The 27425-nt window shown below is 42.9% G+C and overlaps 1 pseudogene; it reads left to right on the top strand.

Annotated features, from left to right (window-relative positions):
* The first annotated feature begins 503 nt into the window (after positions 1-503).
* LOC115776528 (NLR family CARD domain-containing protein 3-like) lies at positions 504-21785 on the top strand (annotated as a pseudogene).
* The last annotated feature ends 5640 nt before the right edge of the window (positions 21786-27425 follow it).

Raw genomic sequence — 27425 nt, 5'->3', positions numbered from 1 at the left:
ATATATAACAATACATGATATAAAAATATTGATAGAAAATACTGATGTCATCAAGATAAAAATACACGACAGAGTGTGTTCAGACTTTGTTTTGCAGCCACAAAGCAGGAGAAGGAAAACGAGGTGAGTGTTACTGTGCTTTTATTTGGTGTCAGAATAATCAGAAAATGTTATTACCTAGAAAGAAGTCACATGTTTCTCAAATCGGAACAAAACCTCTGAAACTTGTTTTGGTTCATTCTGGGACTCAACTTTGTGACATCATTCAGGAAAAAACATGATGTTTGTTCTGACCACCGTTCTTATGGCGGTCAGAACAAACATTTTTCTTCATCTGCCAAATCAGCTGTTTTTCTGTGGACTCTAACAGCAAAATCAAAGAACCTATTCATGACTGAGTCGACTGGTTTATCACACTGGAACATGCGTACTTTGTATTTCCTGTTCTGTCAGTTTTGCGTTTATGTGAATCTGTTCCTCATTCCCTCTCAGACTGACTGAAGATGAACGGTTTAGAGCAGGTCAGAGCAGAGTCTCCAGGGTCCAGCCATCTGTCCATGAAGAGTTACCATTCCAGGGAATGGAACTCCAGTCTTCGGTCAGGAACGTGGACACTCACAGAGAACGTAAGACACTGATTTGTTATAAACTGAGATGCCGTCCTTTGATACTCTTTCAAAGGAGTTTGGAGGAGTGGAGTCACTGAATTGTTCTCCTGTCGAGCAGGTTGTGTTTGAGATTGGAGATCATCAGATATCAGATCACTGCTTTTGGACCAATCAGGTCTCTATAAAGTAGAGTCACCATTCTTGGAAGATAAAATCTAAATCTTCCAAGAATGCTGGAAGATTAGGCTAAACATAAACTTAGTAGCTCTTTTACAGTTTGATTTTCATGCACTCACATTTTATAAAGCTTTTAATAATGCTTAAATACTGCACAGTGGTTTTAAACAAACAGCTGCTCACACAGCAACTGTGAACTTTCAGTCTATATATGAAACTCTTCATATTTTTCAGTTTCATTTTATCTTCCTTTGTAAAATCTGCTGCTCTCCTACCAGCACACTTATCTGTCGTGGCTCAGCAAGCTGGTGATTAAAAGTTCACAGGTTTATTCACAGTTCCAATAATCAAAAACTAAACAGGGTGAGATTTTCAGACAGTGAGTTCAAGCAAAACTGAAAGGGAAGGTTCATCAACTGCTGCACACTCACACAAACACACAGGAGTCCAAAACAAACTCTCACTCTGTCCACTCTCAGCTCCTCTCTGGGAACACCAGGGAAATCTGTGCAGAGGAAGCACACAGGTGAGAAGGCAGGTATTTCAGCAAACAATATTCAGTAGTGATGGCAGTGTGACACTGAAGATACGTGCTTCGAACCCTGGGCTTACAATCCCATAGCACCTCTGCTTCGAAGCTTGCTTTGAGGCGAAAAAAATCATGTGACATATGACGTGTGAACCAACAACTGCTTCAATCCCCAAACTAATCAACTGACTGACTCACAGTCCAGCTGTCTCCGTCCTGACAGCCTGTTGACGAGTGAACGACTGTAAAAGCTTCATGTTACAAAAATAACAAACTAATGTCTAACTTGGATTTCAGTGCTTGTAGAAACATAAACGTCTGCAGATGAATTCGCTCCTCTGACGCTCTGACAGACACTTTATGAAGGAGGAAATGAATCATAGTGTCAGACAGGTGGTTGAGGTGCAGCAGGAGGGGAAAAGTCAGAGACACACTCAGAGTTTTCTCATTTTAGGGTTAAAAACCCCAGAGTTGTAGCTAAACCTGCTTCCTGGAATAGGCCCCATGACAGTCATCCATGTTTGTGATTGGTTAGATGCTCCCAATGCCTTTCATGTGAATGCACTGATAATTAGCCACCTTGAACCTGTGTTAACCTGGTTAACCAATAACAAGTGTCATGTGATTACCAATGTTAGGATTAGTGAACACAGATGAAGGAAAGATAACTGAACAGAATCCCAAACTCAAACTATCAGGTAAGGATTCAAAAGTGATTCAAAATTCACTCTGAATTCAAGATGGCGGCGCGCACAGACGCAGCGGCTCACGGCTCTTCCTTTCGGTGCTCTTTTTTGTACTTTTTGTATTTCATATTTGTTAGTCCTCCAATCTCATTGTACATCCTGTATAATGACAATAAAGGCATTCTATTCTATTCTATTCTAAAATAATGACCCAGCCAACAGCCTCTTTTATAGAAAGTAGAGTATCTGTGAAATATCTGTAGTGAAAACATCCAGAGCCTCAGCCCTGTAAATCAACAACAGGAACATGAACCCAAACAATGTGTGATTTATTCTGTCTGTGTTTCCAGACATCAGCAGCACAGACTCAGAGCAGAGTCTCCAGAGTCCAGCTGTCTGTCCATGAAGAGTGACCATTCCAGAGATTTTCCTCCAGTCTTCAGTCAGGAACCTGGACCCTCACAGAGAAGGTAAGACAGTGTTTGTACTAAACTGAGCAGACGATCAGCTCAAAGAAGGAAGAACCGCTGTAAACTGAGTTGAAGCTGATTGGCCATCACAGTATCCTGCTCGTCTCCACTGGCAGCCCCTCCCCTACCCACCCTAGTGCTCTCCAGCTTTAAATGTGCTGCTGCTTTTGCTGAGGTGTTTTTTGGAACCTCGTAAGGTGTTCTTAATGAACACAGTACGAGATGATTTTCTTGAACCTACCTATCCCAATGTATCTCTTTCTGTTTTCCCTCTGCTAAAGGTAGCGCTGCAAGTCAGCTGCATGACCTCAGGACACCTGTCCCCCCTGTTTGCTTTTGTTGTTTTTTGTATTTCTTGGATGAGTGTTCTGGAACGCAAAATTTCATTATATGTTTTCATTATATGTTTACATATATATGACAATAAAGAAACCTTGAAGATGTTCCTTTTTGTAGGCCTTTGATATTATTTCAAAAGAGTTTTTAGGGGTGGAGTCACTGAATTGCTCTGTGTTCAAGACTGGAGATCAACATGTATGACATCACTGCTTTTGGGCCGATCAATTCTCTGGAAATTAGAATCACCATTCTTGGAAAACACAATCTAAACTATCTTGTCCATGAGAGAGAAGCAGCTCAGTGTCCAACAACAGGAACATGAACCTAAACAATGTGTAATTTATTCTGTTTGTGTTTCCAGACGTCAGCAGCACAGACTCAGAGCAGAGTCTCCAGAGTCCAGCTGTCTGTCCGTGAAGAGTGACCATTCCAGAGATTATCCTCCAGTCTTCAGTCATGAACCTGGACCCTCACAGAGAAGGTAAGACAGTGATTTGCGTGATTTGCTGTAAACTGAGTTGAAGATGAAAGGGAAGCATCTGCTACTACTGCTGCACAGTCTACCTCTATAGCAACACCTGCTGATTCCCAACTAGTATAGAGGAAAAACTTGTTTCAATGCCCCATGATAGGAAATCCCCTTTGTTTAGGACAGGGATCCTCAAATCCAGGCCTCGAGGTCTGTTGTCCTGCAGGTTTTAGATGTGTCCCTGATCCTACACACCTGAGTCAAATATAGAAGTCTTTAGCAGGACTCTGGAGAACTTGCCTGCATACTGAGGAGGTAATTCAGCCATTTTATTCAGGTGTGTTGGATCAGGGACACATCTAAAACCTGTAGGACACCGGGCCTCGAGGCCTGGATTTGAGGATCCCTGGTTTAGGGGAAGATCAGGTAAAGGTTTGAACGAATGGCTGCAGGAAATTGAAGCCTGTGTGAGGGCATGCCAGTTTTTGTGTCTGATAAGGTATTTTTCCCATCTCATCATTTGGAAGGGGAAGTGCAAGATTAAACATCCCTCTACGGCAGATCCATTGAAGATTGTTGCTATATTACAAGAGGTTCATGATTGCTCACATTCCTCTGTATCCTTAGAAAAGGCTTTCATTAATGAGTCAAAAGGTGAGATTTTACAAGAATTTTCCCTCTCATAGATGAGTCTTATGGAGAAGGTCAAACAGTGTGCTCCTAATGACATGCCTAATGCTGAGGTTTCATTAATAAGGGATCAGTTTGTGGAGCAGGTTTTAGATGGGGTGTTGCATTGTTAGTTGATGCAGCTGGTGCAAAGGCAGCCTGCACTCTTGTTGCTTGACATCAGGGGAGAGGCTGTTAGGTGTGAGCGTGAAGGGTTGTCTAGTGTCGGAAGTGGTAAAAGTAATTCTGTCTCTGATGTATATGGAATTCAGCGTGGGTCTGTAGTTACGGTGGCCCAGAGGTGTCAGGTCAAATACAAAAGCCGCAACACAAATACAAAAGCCACAACACAAATACAAAATCTGCAACACAAATACAAAATCTGCAACACAAATACAAATGCTGCAACACAAATACAAAATCTGCAACACAAATACAAAATCTGCAACACAAATACAAATGCTGCAACACAAATACAAAAGCCGCAACACAAATACAAAAGCTACAACACAAATACAAAACCTGCAACACAAATACAAAAGCCACAACACAAATACAAAAGCCACAACACAAATACAAAAGCCACAACACAAATACAAAAGCCACAACACAAATACAAAATCTGCAACACAAATACAAAATCTGCAACACAAATACAAAAGCTACAACACAAATACAAAAGCTACAACACAAATACAAAAGCTACAACACAAATACAAAAGCCGCAACACAAATACAAATGCTGCAACGGATATAGAAAACCACAACGGAAGTGACGCCACATAAGTTCTTTTTTTTTTTTTTTCAGAACTTTCAATAAAGACGGTAATTGTAATGAACAACTCAAGGAGTCTGTGGAGACGATTTAATAGAATATAGTTGAATTTATAGCTTCCAATTCGGGAGTTTCTGAGCGATCAAGTCTCCGTTTTTTGCGCCGTACTGTCGCTAAGCAACGCAAGTTATCTGAAATTGCTTCATTGTGTCGCAGAGAGAAGCCGACTCACAGCCGCCTTTCATCCCGAAGCCCTGCTGGGACTTCAACCTGTACTTTTCATGAACTTGACAGATTTCCTCAAGTAGCTCATGGCACCTGTGTGATAAAGAACGTCACCAAATTCATAAACTATTTCATCCGAAACTGCCGGTGATTTAAATCTTTGCCACTTAAAAAGTTCCCTGTCTGTGTTGCGATGCTTATGACACGTTCTGTCTTCAGGACTTTGCTGCGCGCTTCCTGCTGTGTGACGCAGTGATGCGCTGTCAGCTCACCTCTGCAGGTCTCCCTCTGCTTCTTCTCCCATATCGAACATAGCAGGCGAGGAAAAGAAACACACGGTTTACCTCCGATGTTAGCAATCAGGTCCTTTGCATTGCTCCTGTATAAAAACAAGCGATATGAAATCATCTTACGGACGTATAAAATTATATCGCGACCCAGATGTGGCCTGCAGACACTGAGCCTGACACACGTGCTCTAGCTGCTGCGTCTCTCGACTATCGTCTCTGTCAGCAAGCAAAGCTTCTCTTTGTGTTGTTTCATTCAATGGGCACTGTTACTTATGTTGCAGGTTGCGTCACTTCCGTTGTGGTTTTTGTATTTGTGTTGTGGCTTTTGTATTTGTGTTGTGGGTTTTGTATTTGTGTTGTGGCTTTTGTATTTGTGTTGTGGCTTTTGTATTTGTGTTGTGGCTTTTGTATTTGTGTTGTGGCTTTTGTATTTGTGTTGTGGCTTTTGTATTTGTGTTGCGGCTTTTGTATTTGTGTTGTGGGTTTTGTATTTGTGTTGTAGCTTTTGTATTTGTGTTGTAGCTTTTGTATTTGTGTTGTGGCTTTTGTATTTGTGTTGTGGGTTTTATATTTGTGTTGTAGCTTTTGTATTTGTGTTGTGGCTTTTGTATTTGACCTGACACCTCTGGGCCACCGTATGTAGTGGTCCTCTGGAAGTGGTTCATTCGACCTCTAAGACAGAGATGAGTGAGATGAAGGAACTGTTAAAACATCAGGAGGAGCAGCTTAATCAGCTTACTGAAAGCACTGGTCTTTTGAAGAGTTCCTGTCCACAGACCCATTCATTCAGTAGTACCTGTTTAATATGCAGACACTGAAAACAACATGGTCATTGCCCTCGAGAGTGTGATGGTGAACATGTTCCCTGCTCCCAGGTTTCTTCACAGGGCATCCTTGCATCAGCAGGCAGTCCCATTCTACTATGGCTTCAGAAAGCTAGCACCCACCACACTGCAGAGACACAGTTCCTGTGGGGCATCTCTAGGCTCTGGGGTTGTTTTAAATAGTCTAGCTGCAGTTTGACAACTTGTTTCATCCTCTCTGCATATCGATATGAGAATGGGTGGCATAACAGTGCTTTGTCTGGTAGATACTGGGCCCATGGTATCTATGGTTACATAAAGTTTCTTCCAACAGCACTTTGAACCCTGGGGTGTAGAGCGTCTTCAAACTTGTTAATTGCAGCTTAAAGCAGCTAATGCTTTGGCCACTCACTACACTGAGTGTTGAGCTGTGCGGTAAGCAGTGATGTTACTAAGTAACTAAGTTAGTAAGTTAAGGAACATGAGCCAAACAATGTGTGATTTATTCTGTCTATGTTTCTAGACGTCAGCAGTACAGACTCAGAGCAGAGTCTCCAGAGTCCAGCCATCTGTCAATGAAGAGTGACCATTCCAGAGATTATCCTCCAGTCTTCAGTCAGGAACCTGGACCCTCAGAAAAAATGTAAGACAGTGTTTTGATGTAAAATGGGCTGAAGATGTTCCTTTTTGTAGACCTTTGATATTATTTCAAAAGAGTTTTTAGGGGTGGAGTCACTGAATTGCTCTGTGTTCAAGACTGGAGATCAATAGATATGAGATTACTGCTTTTGGACAAATCAATTCTCTGGAAATTAGAATCACCATTCTTGGAAAACACAATCTAAACTATCAGAGAGCAGTCCAGTGTCCAACAACAGGAACATGAACCCAACTGATGTGATTTATCCTGTGTCTGTGTTTCCAGACGTCAGCAGCACAGACTCAGAGCAGAGTCTCCAGAGTCCAGCTGTCTGTTCATGAAGAGTGACCATTCCAGAGATTATCCTCCAGTCTTCAGTCATGAACCTGGACCCTCACAGAGAAGGTATGACAGTGTTTGTACTAAACTGAGCAGACGATCAGCTCAAAGAAGGAAGAACCACAGAACCACAAACATTCCACAAAAATAAAGATTTTTCTGGAAAATTTGGTATTTCTATTTTTTTTGTACTTGTGTCCACAGAGTCTCCAGTGTGAAGAAAAATCCAGAACCAGAGCTGCAGGCAACCAGTGAGAGTAGCTGTGTACAAAGTAGGACTTATCTGTTTGCTGATCTACTCATTGATGAAAACTGGATTTCTTATTGTGTTGTTCAGGCATTAAAAAGTTTTCTTGCTCTCTAGTGTTACTGTTTTTCTTTCTTTCAGCAGATGCTGCTCTGCAGGAGGTTTCAGACAGACTTAAGAACATTCTGAGGAGAAGATGTGAACATGTGATAGAAGGAACTGATAGAACAGGCAGTGGAACCCTTCTCAACAGGATCTACACTGAGCTTTACATCACAGAGGGACAATGGGAATATATTCACACCCAACATGAGGTGAGGCAGGTGGACAGAGCTTCCAAGAAGATGATCGTCCCTGAAACACCAATCAGGTGCCAGGACATCTTTAAAGCCTTACCCGACCAACAAAGACCCATCAGAGTGGTTCTTACATACGGCATTGCTGGCATTGGAAAAACCTTCTCAGTGCAGAAGTTCACTCTGGACTGGGCAGAGGGCTTGGAGAACCAAGACCTCAGTGTGGTGATTCTGCTTTCATTCAGGGAGCTGAACCTGATCAGAGATCAGCAGTACAGTCTTCTGCAGCTGCTCCATGTGTTCGAGCCAACATTACAGAAGGTCCCAGCAGAGAGGCTCACTGTCTGTAATCTTCTGTTCATCTTTGATGGCCTGGATGAAAGCAGACTTTCATTGGATTTCACCAACAGGAAGCTTGTATCTGATGTCACACAGAAGTCATCAATCAGAGAGCTGGTGGCAAACCTCATCGAGGGGAATCTGCTTCCCTCGGCTCTCATCTGGATAACTACCCGACCTGCAGCAGCCAATCAGATCCCTCCTACATGTGTTGACAGGGTGACAGAAGTACGAGGCTTCACTGATGCCCAGAAGGAGGAGTACTTCAGGAGGAGATTCAGTGATGAAGAGCTGTCCAGCAGAATCATCTCCCACATGAAGACATCCAGGAGCCTCCACATCATGTGCCGAATCCCAGTCTTCTGCTGGATCACTGCTATAGTTCTGGAGCACATGATGACTACAGAGCAGACAGGAGAGCTGCCCAAGACCCTGACTGACATGTACTCACACTTCCTGTTAGTTCAGATAAAGAAGAAGGAGAACAAGTACCATGAAGGACATGAGACGAGTCAACAGGAGCTCAGTGAGACTGACAGGGAAGTTCTTCTGAAGCTGGGGAGGCTGGTGTTTGAACATCTGGAGAAAGGAAACATCCTCTTCTACCAAGAAGACCTGGAGCAGTGTGGTCTGGATGTGACAGAGGCCTCGGTGTACTCAGGAGTTTGTACAGAGATCTTCACACAGGAGTGTGTGAGCTTTAAGAAATCAGTTTACAGCTTTGTTCATCTGAGCATTCAGGAGTTCCTGGCTGCAGTCTACATGTTCCACTGTTACAGCAACAGGAAGATGGAGGTGCTGCAGGCCTTCCTGAGTAAGGAAATCTCATCTCTAGAAGAACTTTTGAAAACAGCCATGGAGAAATCCTTTGAAAGCAAAACCTCCCACCTGGAACTGTTTGTTCGCTTCCTTCATGGCCTCTGTGTGGAGTCCAATCAGAAACTTCTTGCTGGGTCAGACAGAGATCAGTCCAGAAATGCTCCAGAGAGTCAGCAAAAACCTGAAGGAGAGTTACACCTTGTCTCCCGATGGAAACATCAACAGCTTCCACTGTCTGATGGAGTTGAATGATCTCTCAGTATATCGAGAGATCCAAGAGTTCCTGAAGTCAGGGAACAAATCAGGGATGAAACTCTCTGGAATCCAGTGCTCAGCTCTGGCCTACATGCTGCAGATGTCAGAGGAGGTTTTGGACGAGTTTGATCTGGGAGAGTACAACACATCAGACGAGGGACAACAGAGACTGATTTCAGCTTTGAGGAACTGCAGAAAGGCTCGGTGAGTCCAGATGTGACTAACGTTAAAAAGCTGTGTAGATAAATAATTTAGTTCTTAAAAAGATTCTTTATAAAATATCCTCATCGATCTTTTTTCGACTTGTTTATTACAAACATTGGATGCAAATTTGATTTTGTCACAGTTCTCGTTGAGGTTTTTCAAATACTGTGGAAAAAAATGGGGGTGGGGGTAAACAAAGAATTCTTTGGGTGATTTAACTTTTGGGCCTGTAGCTTGTGTTGAATCAGCAGCCATTGGGGTCACATGTGACGATGATGGGATGACACGTGATGCTGTCACAGTGATTTGGATTTAGTTGTAGTAATGAAATCAGTGAAGTGATTCACTGAAAAGTGTGCTAAACACAGAGAAACACTGTGAGCCGAAACCAAACACAAAACGCCAGACAAAGGACTACGACATGAGGAACAGACAGGGACATAGACTGATCAGGAGGACATGGGGAACCCGGAGAACTGGAAATCTATCCATAAAAAAACTGAACTCAAGAATGTGATTCTAATAGCTAAAGAGCTAATAGCTAAAGAACGACCTGGAAATACAAGTTGTAAACCCATAGTGAAAGCAAGGCTAAAGCAAACTAAGAAACACAACTGGAGAAATTAAACAATAACAGAACTTCAATGAACACAACATAAACACGGGACCATGAGGGTCAGTCTGAATGAATTTGAGTCCAACTTCTCATTTTCATGGAGTCAGATGTGGGATTAGCTCACACTGACAGACTGTGGACAGCATGGAGGTCTGAATGGAAGCCCACTTTCTCTCCTTCATCTGCACATTAAAGCAAAATGATATAAAGTCTGCAGGCCTGACAGATCAGATCAGCTGAACCACTGATGTGAAGGAAAGTAAAAGTCAAATAAGAAGTGTCCAATTGTTTTCCATTAAGTATATATAAAGTGTCTTTTTCATAATAACATGTTTTCTAATATATGTGTCAACGCAGATTTCATGAAGTTTCAGATTGTTGCTGTATATTTGTGGCCTCAACTCTGAAGTCCAACCCCTCCCATCTGAGAGAGCTGCACCTGAGCTCAATGAACCTGCAGGATTATGCAGTGGAACTGTTTGGTACTCTGGAGAGTCCAAACTGTAGACTAGAGACACTGAGGTCAGTTTACAGAACCTGTTTTATCTCTGAAGGTATTTCAGTAACATGAACTGTGATATAATCTCTTTATAATGTGTGGGGCTCCAGTGCTGAGATCTTTTTTCAGGTCCATTATACCTTAGCCTCGGGTATCCAGGACTCGGATTTCAGCGAGGAGTTGTGTGTACTGAATATATAATCTAATTGATTTTCCAAAGTGATCATCATCTTGATATCACCCTATCCCTGACTTCCTCTTTGTGTCTCTGCATGTCCTTCATCCATGAATCTATGCTGTGGTTTTCCTCTCCATCGTTAACATATTAACATCCACACACGTCCAAACAATTTCAGTTCAGTTCAGTTTTATTTATATATCACCAAACCACAACAAACTGTTGCCTCAGGGTGCTTTTTATTATAGTTAAAGACCCTACAATAATTACACAGAAAACACAACAGTCAACACGACCTGCTATGAGGAGCTGAAGTTTGGAGGTCATGCTGACAATTGATTGTGTGTGTAAGATGCTGACATGATGATGATGATGATCCACAATAACAGGAGGACCAGTCACTATTAAATTTAGAGAAACACATCATGTTTGATTACCAGTGATTTCATCTCCATGTTCTATTCTTCATTCAGATTGGAGAAGTGCAGTTTGTCAGAGACCTGCTCTGCTGCTCTGGTCTCTGCTCTGAAGTCCAACCGAATCAGGCTGAAACATCTGGGTCTAATAACAAACAACCTACAGGAAGCAGGAGTGAAAGAGCTGTGCACTTTCCTAGAGAGTCCACTCTGTAAACTGGAGACTGTGAGGTCAGTTCATTTAGTTTCTCTTACTACTACAGTATAAATCTTATAGCACAGTTTTCATCCATAAATCTGTATGCTTTCTTTGATAAAAACTTGTTATTTCCCTGAATTTAGTTTATTGTCACAATATATATTAGATTTATTTGAGGAATCTTTATGAAGAGGAAATATACTGCTCCCAAAAATAAAAATTCAATCTGCCTGCCTGTAACATTGTTCATTATGACCAGTTTGGTGGCGGATGAGTGATGGTTTGGGGAGGTATATGTGTGGAGGGATGCACAGACCTCTACAGGCTAGACATCGACACCCTGACTGCTATCAGGTATTGCGATGAAATCCGTGGACCAACTGTCAGACCCTACGCTGCTGCAGTGGGTCCTGGGGTACGGCAATACCTGGCGTACATAGGAAGTTCACAGCGGTTCGCAGAGGACTGGTCCGAAGTCCTGGTCGTCTCAATGGGTGCATGCCCCAATGTTGTCAGGCATCCATACAAGCATGTGAGGGCCCATACAAATTAATGAGTATTGTTATTAGTTGCTGCATTTAAATTTCAGCAAAGTGGACTAGCCTGCCACACCATTTTTTTCTTTGAATTCAGCGTCTGTAGGTTGATCATTTTCGTTTGCATCAAATGGTGTAGCAACCTTTGGCTCCTAACACATTACCCAGTCCATACCAGTATAGATATCCAGCATGAACTGATTCCTATTGAGATCGGATGAGTTTCAGTGTTCCTTTATTCTACTGAATAGTGTTTTCTTTGATTTCTGATCATCAGTATGACGTCCTAAAATTTTCTCAGTATTTGTATTGATTCTTCAGAACAAAGAAGAAACAAAAGTGTGGGTAGAAGGCTGACATGGTGATGATCCACAATAAAGGAAGAACAAAGTCATTACTCATTTTAGAGAAAAGCTTTAATATGCAGCCTATTGGCTAACATTGAGCAACATATTTAGAGGTCCCCTTGCCTACCACTTTAACAAATATCAGTTTCACATGTCCCCAGAATGTATATTTCAGGAATCTGCCCAAAACACCATGCAGTTTTGTTTTTTTTAACCTGTGCCTGTATACTACCAGTTAGGATCCCTTTCAAATAGTCTGTTTTAGTGTCTGTGGTTCCAAGTCAAACTGGAATGGCTTCTGCACCCACTTCTTTCACTGTCTTTGGCCTTCAATGCAAACCTGACTGAGACACTCCATGGGTTCTAACTTTCTTTGACTGATTATTGTTCATTTTATTGAAAATTCAGCCAAATTCTCATCATAGTTATTTTTAGACAATACCATGGGTTAAAAAAAATCTGAATTTTTCTATATCAAAATGTAATATAAGTGTAGAGAACAGGAGTGATGCAAATGGATGTAAACCAACAGAAAGTTGAGTTACTTAAACACAAACACAAAGTAAAAATACCCAGTCATCCATCCATCCATCCAGGGGGACCTTGAGACATTCCCAGGCCAGCTGAGAGATATTATCTCTCCAGCGTGTACTGGGTCTGCCCTGGGGCCTCCTCCCAGTAGGTCATCCCTGGAACACCTCACCCAAGAGGTGCCCAGGAGGCATCCTAATCAGATACCCAGAAAATCTCAACTGGCTCCTTTTGATGTTTAGGAATAGCTGATTGACTTTGAGCCCCTCTCGAATGATTGTACTTTTCACCCTATCTCTAAGGGTGAGGAACAGCCACCCTTTGAAGGAAGCTCAGTTCTGCTCGTAGTTGCAATATCATTCTTTCAGTCACTACCCAAAGCTCATGGCCATAGGTGAGAGCAGGGACACCAATTGACCGGTAAATTGACAGCTTCTCTTTCACACTCAGCTCCTTCTTCACTGCAACACTGCAGATGCACCGCGACACTGCAGATGCACCCCCGATCCGTTTGTCAATCTCCGTCCCATCTCCCATCACACATGAACAAGACCTTGAGATACTTGAACTCCTCCAACTGGGTCAGCAACTCGTCCCTGAGGCAGAGTGGGCATGCCACCCTTTTCTGGCTGAGGACCATGGCCGCAGACTTAGAGGTGCCGATTCTCATGCCAGCCGTTTCGGACTGGGCTGTGAAACAGTATACTGTGAGCTGGAGGCCACCACCTGATGAAGCCAGCAGGACCGCATCAGCCACAAAGAGCAGAGACGAGATTTTCAGGCCACAAGGCAGAAGCCTTTCTCCACTTAGCTGTGCCTAGAAATTCTGTCCATAAAAATTGTGAACAGAATCTATGACAAAGGTCAGCCCTGGCAAGGTCCAACACCCACAGGAAACAAGACCAACTTAGTGCCATCAATACGGACCAAGCTCTTGCAACGGTTGTACGGGGACTGAATGGCCCACAACAACTGGCCAGACATCCTGTATTGCCATGGCACCTCCCACAGGATACTCAGAGGGGCATGGAAGAATGCCTTCTCCTGAGTCCACAAAACACATGTAAACTGGATGAGGAAACTCCTACACACACTCCAATACCCTCCAGAGGATTATGAACTGGTCCAGTGTTCCATGACCAAGACAAAAACTGCTTTTCAGTCCGAAGTTCGACTAGCGAATTGACCCTCCTTTCCAGCACCCTGGCATAGACCTTAGAGGGGAGGCTGAGGAGTGCAATCACCCAATATTTGGAGCACACCCTTCCTTATTAAAGATGGGGAACACAAGTCCAGTCTGCCAATCCAGTGGCATCACCCCAGAGCTCCACGTGATGTTGCAGAGGGATGTCAAACCAAGACAGCCCTACAACATCCAGAGCCTTCAGGAACTCAGGGCGACTCTCATCCAACCCAGGGGCCCTGCCACCTAGAAGTTGATAGCCACCTCAGCGACCTCACCCCCAGTGATGTGCGAGTCATCCCCCTCATCTGCAGATTCTGCTTCCCTACAGAAGGTGTGTCAGTGGGATTAAGCAGAGCCTCAAAGTATTCCTTCCACCGCCTTATTATAGCCTCAGTTGCAGTGCCTCAGCAGTGTTCCACCTGCACTATAGACCGTGTGAGTAGAGCACCACTTTCTCCTCTTGAGTTTTTTGTTTTCTGATGGTTTCCTAGAATCACTTTGAGGCCATCTGAAAATCTTTTTCCATGGTCTCGCCAAACCTTTTGCTTTGGCCACTGCCCGAGACACATTCTGCCTTGCCTGCTGGTACCCATCAGCTGCCACTGTAGTCCCACAGGCTAACCAAGCCAGATAGGACTCCTTCTTCAGCTGGATGGCTCCCTTCACCTCCGGTGACCACCATCTGGTTTGGGGATTAGCAATGAAAACTCTGATGTGCAGGCAGCAAGCCGAGGGGTTACCCACCTCAGCTTGCCACCTCTCACCGAGGGCAACTCTAAACTGGAACAGAGTCCAGCCCCTCTCCAGGACACTGGTTCCAGAGGCCTAGCCATGCCTTGAGGTGAACTTGATTATATCTAGCCGGTATCTCTCAACCTCACACACTAGCTCGGGCTCCTTTCCCACCAGAGAGGTGACATTCCATGTCCCAACAGCCAGTCTTGATAGCTAGGGATCGGTCCACCAGGGCTTCTGCCCTTGGACACTGCCTGACACACACTGCATCCGACCTTTCCGATGACTCCTGTGGATGGTGGGCCTACAGGAGGGCTGCGCCTGGCTGGGCACCACAGCCTAATGCCCAGCTACCAGACACTCTCCATCGAGCTCCCTCCCCAGGCCTGGCTCCAGGCTGGAGCCCTGTATCCTGGGGAGGGTAAACTGTTCCCATGATGACTCTTCCATAGTGGTTTTTTGAATTGCTCTCTGTCTGGCCTCTCACAGAGGACCATTTGGCCATGGGAGACAAGGCCCTGGACAACATAGCTCCTGGGATCACTGGGACACCAAAACCCCTCCACCATGATGAGGTGGCGATTCAAAGCAGTCTGTGCATACAATCAAGGCTTATAATTACATTAATGACAATAGCTCCTCCTAGATGCTAGCATGGATTTACAATTCCTGTGGGGAAATTGTCATCTGAAGTTTTTCAAGAGAGCAGAGAGCTTCATAAACAGCAGTTCAAGCCCAAAAAACTCTAAACATGTCCTATGTATATTTTTATACATTCTATTTTTTGTATATTTTACACATTGTTTATTTCTGTATATCTCTTGATTATATTGATCATACGAGATTATAATATTTTTATAATATTTTTATTTTAGAGAGTTTGATTTTCTGTTACATGGCACTGAACAGGAGTGGCCCTCCAATCTCATTGTACATCCTGTATAATGACAATAAAGGCATTCTATTCTATTCTATTCTATTCTATTCTATTCTATTCTAACTGGGAGGCTGGAACAACAGCAGTAGTAAGAAACTTCAGATACTCACAGATAATCGTTTACAGCTCAGAGGTCATCAAATTTTCATAACCCAATAAAAGTAGGTTTCCAGGATATGAGACATTTGAAATCTGAACATATCAGATGGGAATATCACTGATTTTATCTCCATATTTTATTAATTAATCAGTGTGCGAGACTGCAGTCTGTCAGAGAAATCAGCTGGACATCTCGGGTCTCAAGTCTGAAGTCCAGCCCCTCCCATCTGAAACATCTGGACCTGAGTGGAAACAGCTTGCTTGAATCAGATGTGAAGCAGCTGTCTGATTTTGTGAAGACTGGAGGATGTGAGGTCAGTATAGTGTTGGAGTCAGTCCGTGATGCTGTTTTTTCACACAGGGACAGGCAGGTTTGGATAGCTTAGCTGCTCAAATGAATTCTGTTTGCTCAACCCTGGCAATTTAAGTGCATGATCGTAGCTAAAGTGGCTGCTGTATGACAAACATGTTTTAGTCAGCCAGAAGAGATCAGAAGCAAAACATTTACCCCCAAACAGAACCAACAATCAAGACAGATAAGGGAGCAAATCCAAAACAGACAAAGTTCAGGTGGTTTCCCTCTCAATGGGAGAAGTCCGACCAGACTAAACAGTTCTGTAGGCCAGCTGCAGTACCAGCAGTACAGACAAAGTACTTCAGGAGGACTCTCAGACTCAGGCTTGGGACACACGAACGGAGCCAGACTGCTGCAGAAGACACTGCTGCTGCAGTACTGCTTCATCCAGCAGTGACTGACTGCCACAGCTCCAGAGTGAACTGCTCTGAGAACAGCTCCACTGCCACACAGTGTACGGTCTAACATCATCCCTGTGTGCTCCTCTGGATGTACCTGGACTGCTCTGATGCTGCTGCTCTGTCCCTCCACACAGTCTCTGTAGACACACTGAAGCTCCTCCACTCCTTCTGCTCCACACTCACCTGCTCCACCTCATTTTATTTCATTTTTTTATTCATTCACTGTTTCTGAAGGCAGAAAGACTGTTTATTATTTCTGTGAGTTACTTTTGCGAGATCCCTCAAAACTTCTTAATTTAAGGTCATGTGTTTCTGTGTTAATCTTGATGAGGCAGCATCCATCTGGACGTTGAAAGGATCGCTGAGAGATTGCCATCAAAAGTCTTTAATTCATAACTCAGCGGTTATTGTTGGCCATAAAAATGGCACAACTGTATGGGGATGAAGGAATGAACCTGGATGACTGTCTTGCTCTCCCGCTCTCACTGCTTCACTACAGGAACCGCTTTTGCTGCCAATCCCTCACTGATCCTTTCAACATCCTGATGGATGCTGCCATATCAGGATTAACGTGGAAGCGAATGGCCTTAAATTAAAAGATTTTGCAGGATCTCGCAAAACATTTGTTTTTGTCCTCACATATTCTTGTTCTCCCATGTCCCTTGCGGGGTTCCGTAGATGTCAGGTGGCAGCAGCCTAGTAGTCTCTGTAAGCATTACATGAAGCATGTTTTTGAACTTCAAGTTGCTTATTTGGGCTTGACTTTCTTTCCGACTGAAACTCCTTGATTATCTCTCGGCGCCCTATGATAAAGCAGAAGACGAGTGGTAGGGAGTTTGTCCCTTCCAAGCCCCCATTTTCTTTTTATCGCTCCTGCCCAAGTTGACCGGGCGCACACCCAAACAAACACTCATAACAGCCCAGAGTGAGGAGGCAGTGTAAGAATGAGTTCCAGTAAGTGGGGAAAATATAGAAAAAATATAATAAAGATGGGGAGAAAGAGAGCACACTTAAAGAATGGATCTGAGCTCAGATGGGAGAAAGTGGCGCAAAAAGTGGGTGTGCACTATATACAATGCATAGGGGCGCCTCTTATGAGGCGCCCCTATGCATTGTATATAGTGTATATACAATAGTGTATATACAATTTTGCCATAGATGCGGCAAAATTATTTATCTAGTTGCATTTTCTGTATGTAACAGCTGTGCATATGAGATGATCAATAACAGAGGCACGGCACTGATTAGATGCCCCTGTGCTCCTTCACTCCCCCTCCTCCTGCTCCCCCCCCCACACACACACACACACACACATTTTTGTTTGTGATTGATGGAAAATAAAAGCCTGTAATAGAAGTCCTACATTTTTTAAGTCCATGAATAGATGAGATCTGCACACATGAAAACAGTAAACCTTAAGAGGGTGTTGCGTGTGTGTGTGTGTGTGTGTGTGTGTGTGTGGGTGGGAAGGGGGGGGGGGGGGGGGGGGGGGGGGGGGGGTCCTGTGGTCCTGATGGGAGACGTATCAAAGGCATTCTGCAGATTTTGCAAGTGTGAAATATGTGCTCACATGCTGATTTAATTCAATGTGCTAATACAGAGAAGCACGCACACACAAAAAACAAACAAACTGTGCACCCTTCTCTTCTATGAGGCTAAGAACCATTGCTTTCACTGCTCCAAAACACAATGAGACAAAACAAAGAAATGAGCTACACTGTATTAGAGCTATACTGTTAAAAAAGTGGCCTCAGTTTTACAATGTTGTGAGTTGCCAGTTGGGCTTTTTTTGGGCTTGTTTTCATAGAGCTGGCTGTTTGCTTCTGTCGCAAAATCTGGCAACACTGACGCAGACGCCTCATTGACTGGGTTGGCCCACTGATGTGACGTAACTGATGCTTGTTTTAACAGCTTATCTTAAATAAAGATTTAAAATTAAACCACAAAAATGTCAGATGTGGGATCAGATCACACTGACAGACTGTGGACAGCATGGAGGTCTGAAATGAAGGCCACTTTCTCTCCTTCATCTGCACATTAAAGCAGAACCATAATTAAAAGCCTGCAGACCTGAGAGGTCAGATCAGCTGAACTACAGATGGAAAGGAAAATAAAAGTCAAATGGGAAGTGTCCAATTGTTTTGCATCAAGTGCATGACATGTATATATAAAGTGTCTTCATCATAACAACATGTTTCCTAACATATGTGTCATTGCAGATTTCACGACATTCCTCTCTTAGAGGATCACTGCGGAATCGTGGCCTCAACTCTGAAGTCCAATCCCTCCCATCTGAGAGAGCTGCACCTGAGTTCAATCAACCTGCAGGATTCAGCAGTGAATCTATTTGCTAGTCTGGAGAGTCCAAACTGCAAACTAGAGACACTGAGGTCAGTTTACAGAATCTGTTGTTATTTCTTAAGATATTTTAATAACTTGAACTTTGATGTAATCTCCTTATAACCTGGCTCAAGTGCTGTAAGATGGAGGGTATGGATGCACTGATCCAACTTATCTGATAAGCACTGATCAACAAATCTGAACACATCACATTTGGTTACCAGTGATTTTATCTACATGTTCTATTCTTCATTCAGATTGGAGAAGTGCAGTTTGTCAGACACCTGCTGTCCTGCTCTGGTCTCTGCTCTGATGTCCAACCCCTCCCATCTGAAACATCTGGACCTAAAAGCAAACAACCTGCAGGACTCAGGAGTGAAACAGCTGTGCAGTTTCCTGGAGAGTCCACGCTGTAGACTGGAGACTCTGAGGTCAGGTCACTTTGTTTCTACAACAAATCTTATCTTATAGCTTCCATCCACTAAGCTCTATGTTTTCTTTGCTAATATTTTATGATTTCTTTTTTAAATTTATTTTGTGGTCACAAATATACATTAAAATTATTTATAATGTGGAAGATTTGTGAAGGAGAAATATACTACTCATAAATACATAAATAAACCCTTTTAAATCAGAGTTTAGCATCAAGATACTAATCTGGTCAGTAAGTAGCAGAGGGGGCTGATACACAGTTCCTGCTGCATTAGAGGGGCAACAATGAGACAACCCCCAAACAGGAATGGTTTTACAGGTGGAGGACACTCACATTTCCCCCTCCTCTTCTTTTCTGACAGTTTTTCACTAGTTTTGCCTTTGGCTAGGGTCAGTGTCACTGCTGGTAGCATGAGATCATATCTGTTCCTTACAGAGGCTGCACAGGTAGTCCAGCTCCTCCAGTATTGCCAAAAGGTTTGCTGTGTCTCTCACCAGAGTCTCAGAGCATGGAGGAGAATCCAGGAGACAAGCAGTTAATCTAAGCGAGCTGGACAGGGCTCTAGAAGGTCCTTAACCCATTAGAAGGACCGGTATCTGCTTCTTTGTGCAAGGAGAAACAGGATGAACACTGCCATACCTCTAGCAGCCACTGGTGTGAATTTTTCTGACCAAACAATCAGAAACAGTTGAGGGTGCCCTGAGGGCCTGACGTCCTCTGGTAGGTCTTGTACTCACTGCCTAGCCCTGTGGTGCCAGTCCATGAGTTCTGACTTTCTTTTTGTAAATATAACCAAATTCTTGGCATAGTCATTTTTTGACAATGCCTGGTTTAAAAAGTGTAGTGATAAAAAGAGAGAAGCAAATGATGTAAACAGCCAACAGAAGGTTAAGTTACTTAAGGGTGCCCAGGTGGCTCAGTGGTAGGGTAGGTGACCACATGTATTTGCCGTTTTGCTGTGCAGGTGGCGGGGGTTCAAGTCCCAGCCTGTCTTAAACGCAAACCCAGTCCCCTCTGATTTCTGTGCCTACAATCAAAACCAATAATTACATTAATGGCAATAAATCAGGGGGGCTGAAAGAACATCAGCTGTAAAAGACACCTCAGAGTTCATCAGAATTTTTAACCGAATAGAATGCCTTTATTGTCAATATACAGAATGTACAATGAGATTGGAGAAAGTAGGTTTCCAGGATATGGGACTTTTAACACCTGAACATATTAGAAATATGACTGATTTTATCTGCATGTTTTATTCATTAATCAGTCTGGCAGAATGCTGTTTGTCAGAGATCAGCTGTGCTGCTCTGGTCTCTGCTCTGAAGTCCAACCCCTCCCATCTGAAACATCTGGACCTGAGTGGAAACAGCTTGCAGGAATCAGATGTGAAGCAACTGACTGATTTTGTGAGTCCCCACTTCAGACTGGAGGATGTGAGGTCAGTATAGTGTTGGAGTCAGTCCATGATGCTGTCACGGGCTTTACTTTTTTCACATAGAGCGAGGCAGGTTTGGATGTCAGAAGACTGCAGTGAAATTAATTTTGTTTTCTTACTTCTGCCTATATAAGTGCTTCATTCTAGCTATGGTGGCCACTGTAGGACAAATATGTTTTAGTCAGCCAAGAGAGTTTGAAAAAACTGAGACTGTATGCCGTAACATCTGTATTTCTATTTCTGTTTGTGTAAAAAAAATAATGACTGTGAGCCACTGTTAGCCTCTGTTTGCTGCTGTTACCTGCTGTTAGCCACTGTTTGCTGTTGCTTGCTGCTTTTTCCTGCTGTTACCTTGTTAGCCTATGTTTGCTGCTGTTTGCTGCTGTTACCTGCTGTTAGCCTCTGTTTGTTTCTGTTAGCTGCTGTTAGCCTCTGTTTGTTTCTGTTAGCTGCTGTTAGCCACTGTTTGCTGCTGTTAGCCACTGTATGGTGCTGTATGCTGCTGTTAACCTATGTTTGCTGCTGTTAGCCACTGTTAGCTGCTGTTACCCGCTGTTAGCCAGCATGAGTGAAATTTTCTTTGAACATTGTGAGACTCAGACACTTAGTGAATAAACTCATGCAAGTTTTAGGACAGTCAAGCTGAACATTAGCTGGCATAATGCTGATGATGAGTCTCTGTAAACACAGTTGTCACCTCTGCTCTTCTTTTTTCTACAGGTGGGAGTCATGGTGAACAGGACGGTGAGTACTGAGTGTGGATGACCTGTCTTGATAACTGCAGCAGCAGCTTATGTGCAGAAATCTGACTGCGCCGCATTAATGGGAGGCTGAGTGCTTCATCCAGCAGTGACTGACTGTTGCAGAGCAAACTGATCTGAGAACAGCTCCACTGCCACACAGTGTACGGTCTAACTCTAACATCATCCCTGTGTGCCCCTCTGGATGTACCTGTACTGCTCTGCTGCTCCTCTGTAACACTCTCTGTAGACACACTGAAGCTCCTCCACTCCTTCTGCTCCACACCCACCTTCTCCACCTCATTTTATGTCATCTTTTTATTCTTTCACAGATTACCAATTTAGTGTGTGTTATCAGAACCAACAAGAGACAAAACATCTATTTTAAAGTGAAACATCTGGTTCTTCATTATAATCCAGAAGTTCATTTTGATCCAGTCAGGACTGAAGTACAAGTCAGGATCAAACCCTTCAGGTTTAACTACTCTGAAGCTCTCAGGGATCAAAATGAAGCCTGATACCCAGGCAACACATTAAATCATGGTCTAATACAGATATTTGGCTCATCGCCTCTGGACTCTTGACCTTTGGCCGTGGGGACTCTGTCTGTATTCTCCTTCCTTCCTCCTCTGGGGTGTGCACGCGGTTGTGTGGCCTCAGGTCTTCTGAGCTCCTAGTGGGCTGTGGATGGCCTGGGTCCCCTGGGTCCTTTCCTATTTGCCTCTGGATCGCGGGAAGCATGGCTGCAGTTTCTTGCCCTCATTATTGAGCATATTGCATGACAGAGGTGCATACACACATTACTGCAAATAACAAAATTGTGTGTATGTGTGTATATGTGTATGCATATGTATGCAGGGCTGGACTGGCAATCGGGGCCGACAGTCCTCAAGCACCGATGCTGTTGGATTTTTTTTTCCTTCCCTTTTTTTTTCTAAGAGACCGGCCCACAGTTTAGAGGGGGCGGCCCATTGGCCCATCTTCAATATAGACAGTGGATGGAACCAATCAGGATACAGGATGAAAGCGGCCCCACCCTTTCTCTGCGTGGTGCAGAACACTGAAACTACTCCCGCTAGTAGTTTCAGTGTTGAGCGCGTGTGTTAAAGGAGAGGCAATATGGAGAAACTGAAGCGGCAGAAAGGGGGTGCGGAGAAGTTACGTGCGAAGAAACTGAAGAGTGTCTCTGTAGATGCTACAAAATGTGTAAAGATCACAGACATGTTCGCTGCTGTAGCTTCACGTCCTCTGTAACAGTAATGCTGCAGCAACAGCATATGCGGCTGCATAGGGCCCCCTGACCACCATGGCCCCCCCAAGCTCGCCCACATTTGTCATGAATCATTTTTGGTTTGTTTTAATTTTTTATAAATGCCAATTTCCTAAAAGAAAGAAGAGACTATTCTAACTGTCCAGATTTGTACACTTGTAACAACACTAATTTAATGAGTAGACTACACTCTAATATTTCTGTCTCAGACTGATGCTAAAAAGCTAATTCATGCATTTATTACTTCTAGGATGGACTATTGTAATTCATTATTATCAGGCTGTCTTAAAAGCTCCCTGAAAAGCCTTCAGCTGATCCAAAATGCTGCAGCTAGAGTACTGACAGGGACTAGAAAGAGAGAGCAGATTTCTCCCATATTGGCTTCTCTTCATTGGCTCATAGTACCATATCACCCCAACAGAGCACTTTGCTCTCAGACTGCTGGCTTACTTGTGGTTCCTAGGATACTTCAGAGTAGAATGGGAGGCAGAGCCTTCAGCTTTCAGGCCCCTCTTCTGTGGAACCAGCTCCCAGCTTGGATTCAGGAGACAGACACCCTCTCTATTTTTAAGATTAGGATGAACGATGGGTTTTCTCTGTAATTATTGTGGGGTCTTTACCTTACACTATAAAGTGCCTTGAGATGTCTGTTTGTTGTGAGTTGGCACTGTATAAATAAAATGTAATTGAATTGAAAACTTGAATTGAAAAGGCTGAAACTGTAATATATCCTAAAAAAAAAAAAAAAAAAAAAAAAAAATTAACTTTAACCCTCCAGCATTAATAACAATTAAGTTCAGGGGACAATGAAGTGATATGAAGGGGGCCCCAAATCAAATATTGCTTAGGTCCCCTTCAAGGCTTGGGCAGACTCTGCTGTAGGTGAAGACAGCAGCAGTGTGATGAGCAATGGCGATTGATTAATATCAATATTTATTTACATTTGCATACTTCCCCAAATCTGGCAGCCATGGCACCTTAATCTGATGAAATAGCAAACGGTCAAGGCCGAGAAGTGTTGGATGAGCAGCGAGTGTCCATTTTAGGCTGCATCACAGCATTTTAGATATTTAGGTTAAAGGTGTGTTGAAAGGCTGCACAGTAGTTTGAATTTGTAGCCTCTGTGCTGGTTAAACAGGTTTTAAAATGCACTCAAACAGGTGAAATAACAGATTTTAAAAAACTAAATGATACATCAAAGCTTTGCAATTTAAGTATTACTAAAGTAAGTTAAAAAAAAAAAAAAGTATAAAAGTATTATTAGCAAAAGGTATGCCCACACTTAAGAGTAAAACAGTGTCAAATGCTTCTAAGACATAGTTGTGGACCGGTCTAAGCCAAAAATGCCAGGGCCAATTTTTTTTGTCCCAGTCCAGCCCTGTATGTATGGATGTGTGAATGTGTGTATATCTACTTTTCTTCGATTATTTTTTTTTCCCTTTCTTCCCTTTGTCCACACACACACACACACACACACACACACACACACACACACACACACACACACACACACACACACGTTTTCTCTCTGTCTTTTATTTTTTCCCCTCTTGTTCTTGTCCCTTCCTTGATGCCTGTCAGGCCTGGCATAAATAACTAAATAAAAAAATAAAAATACAAACATTAACAAGAATAGCATACAGAAAACTTACAGAGCTGTTCTTGTAAAAGCAAATATGTTTGGTACATCAGTGCATTCAGATCATCATTCTGATTGCAAAAACTGCCAGATATGACAGGCTTTAAAAAAAATAAATAAAAAATTCACAAAGGAACAAGACGGGTGTCCAACCTCTCCTTCCATGTTCACTCGCTGTATTCAACCATTCATTTTATAGCCTGTTGTCTCTCATGTTTGTATTTAGTTCTACTTCCCCTATCTCGTGATTCTGGTGCCAGAACTAAATGCACACCCAACAGGCATGATAACACACAGCAGGGATACATCAATGGCAACACAACAAGGAACAGACACAGACTGAGGACATAAATACACACATTAGATAATCAGGGAACTGGCAACAGGTGAGGGGCACAAGTGAAACTAATTATACAGATGAGACAAGGGGGAGTAAAACTAAACACAAAGCACAAAGCACAAGGGACTATCAAAGTAAAACAGGAAACAACTATACAGAGACAGAAACGCAGAAATAAACACCACAACAGAAACATCAGAATAGAGACATGACAGAACGACAGGACAGACACAAGAACACAGAGACACAGGGGAGACAGAAACAAAGGGAACAAAGAAATCAATATGAAAATAACAATAACTAATAACAGGACAGGAAACTGTGATGGATAATCAAAACCAAAACAAACTAGGAACTAACGGAAACTCAATGAAAACAGCATTAATGAATAAAACACAAAATGCTGGACACATGGCCCAGGACCATGACAGGTCTGTTCTGCCTGAGTTCTGTATTCTGCTCTTGGTCCTAGTTTGTGTTCCTGGTTCCAGTCAGCTCTGTAAGTTCTGCGTTCGGAAAAGACTTCATCATTAAAGTTGTATTTCCTCTTCACATCCTGACTCCTGAGTCCTTCATTCTGGGTCTGAAACCTGCCTGTTTTCACAATGTTACAGCCCTAGCCGGGCCTGCTGTGGCTTCCTGACCCACTGGGTGTGGCTTGTGCTCTCCAGCCTTCGGTGCCACCCGTTTTGGAACAGCTGACCCAACTCAGCAGTGAAGCTGGGGTACTTAAGGCCAGAGAGAGGAGCGCTCCAGGCCAGTGATTGCCAGAGACTGCCTTTGTGGCACAACTTGTGACCTGTGTGTGTTGCTGCAGCTGCTTACTCCTGCTCAGTGGAGAGGAGGGTGTTTTGTTTTAATGAATGAGGCCTCTTACCTTAGGCTGTTGTTTACGTTTGTTGGATACCTCCTGTGTTTTGTTTTCTTTTGTTTGAAGGTGATAGCGGTGTGTCCGTCTCTTTTTGTTATAATCTTAATAAAGATCTTTTATTTTACCAATTTTGCTCATGTCTTTTTGTTACTTCCCCTGAACCCCCTAGACTTTTTAGGGGGAACGTAACACACAACATTACATGACAAGAGTATTGCAGTATTTTTGGCAGAACTACAGTACACAGTATTAGAAGGGCAAGGAACAAAACAAAACAAAAAAGCAGAGATGGCTTTACCCCTTCAGTCACTGCATACACAGTTGTGTACATAACCTTCTATAGTTATATGTACTATAATATTCATTTTTGGGGTTTTCGTTTTTGTAAACATACAATCAAGAATGGCGGGAATAATCTAACTAATAAACAGGAGAAATATTAAATCACGGAATGTTGGAAAAGTGGATGGTGTTAATTTTCAATTCACAATTTCTTGATTAAAATCAGTGATTAAAGGCACAACAATGTGGAAATGTGTCAACACCATAATGAAGTACTTATGGAAGAGGGACTGGATGCTCTTCCAGGTTCCACAAAGGGAGGCAGGAAGGATAAAACTCAGCTGGAAAGAGGCGATGATTCCAACTGTTACCTGGACTAGACCCAAACCTGACCGAGACTGCTTGTTACAGATCGTTAGCTTTAAGCTCTCTGTTACAGAACATAATGGAGAGAATGGTTTAGGGCAGACTGACATATGTGACTGAAAGAAGATGCTTACTGTCACCTTTACAGAGCGGCTTTAGGAAGGGGAGGAGCCCAGAGGATCCAGCCACCTGCTTAGAAGAAGAAATAAGGAACACACAGGAAAACAGGAATAGTGGGGGCCACACTGTGGGATAGTGGATAATGCTTATAACATGTTCTGTAAGAAGATACTACTCAAAAAAATATGGGCATAAAAGAGAGGATGTTTAATTTAGTCAGGGACTTTCCAAAGTGTTTCCACAGGAGTGACAGTAGTTAAAAAAACAAACAGAAAAAGTGATACTGAAATGAAGCTTAGGCTTGTGTTCAATAAGGAAGCTCTGAAATCACTCATCCACATTCTTTCCCAGGCATTTGTCCATTTCTCTTTTTGTCACCATCTCCACTTTTCCACACTGCCAGATTCAGTGCTGACGTCATCTCTTCTAATCCAATCATCTCTTAGTCTACCTTCCTTGAACCAATCAGCCTCCAGTGAGATGTGTCTCCTGGGTCACAACCACCTACATGGGACACCCCCACTGAGTTTTAAGTACCTGGGTCTCTCCACCTTTTGGTTTGAGAACTAAAGAAGTTTTTCGGATGAGCGGTGAAACATTTTCAAGAAACTCAAAGACTTGCCCTTTTTTTAAGCTCCAGAGGATAAATCTTCTTCAATCTCACCCAGTGATCTCTCCGTGTTGAAATACCAGGGGTCCTCAGTGTTGTTTTCCTAGAGATGCGTACTGTGGCTGAAATAAAATAAATAAGCACAACCTTGGAATCATAGTTGATATTCAAAATGCTACTAACGCTAAAAGATTACTACTACTAACAGACTATAAGAAAAAGATGAAAACATAGAGGACAAAGAGCAGCTGATCTGTCAGCCCAGGATGACAAAATCCCTACATTAACAAATATAAAACAAAATAGAATAAATAAAATGAGAAATTTTCCAGCATCTGTGGGATAGTGCTCATCACGTTATGGAAAACTGTGAATAATAACTGTATAAACCCAGTGAGGTGACTGACAGGAGGAATGTCAGGAGCAGTGATTTTTTGGTGGGAAATGCAACCATCACCTCTGACACACACACACACACACGCACACACACACACACACACACAGTGAACATGACTTTACAAGACTGGAATGCAGTGGAGCAGGTTTTGGTTCAGTCAGAAACATGTGGATGTTCTGTGTTTAATAAAGCTTCCTTTTCATCCTCCCATAGCTAAAACTGATTGGACAGGTTTTCTCCTGTCTCTGTACATACACATGTAAAACAATAATAAAGTATAATCTTCACTTTCATCTATTTGTACATAGCGTCAGAACAAAAGCCAGAGTAAAAGTATTGTTACTCAAAAATGTACAATCTGTTTACAG

Source organism: Archocentrus centrarchus, unplaced genomic scaffold, assembly GCF_007364275.1.
Source record: "Archocentrus centrarchus isolate MPI-CPG fArcCen1 unplaced genomic scaffold, fArcCen1 scaffold_33_ctg1, whole genome shotgun sequence".
Classification (NCBI taxonomy): domain Eukaryota; kingdom Metazoa; phylum Chordata; class Actinopteri; order Cichliformes; family Cichlidae; genus Archocentrus; species Archocentrus centrarchus.
The sequence above is the reverse complement of the archived record's forward strand: the minus strand, read 5'-3'. Positions and strand labels throughout refer to the sequence as shown.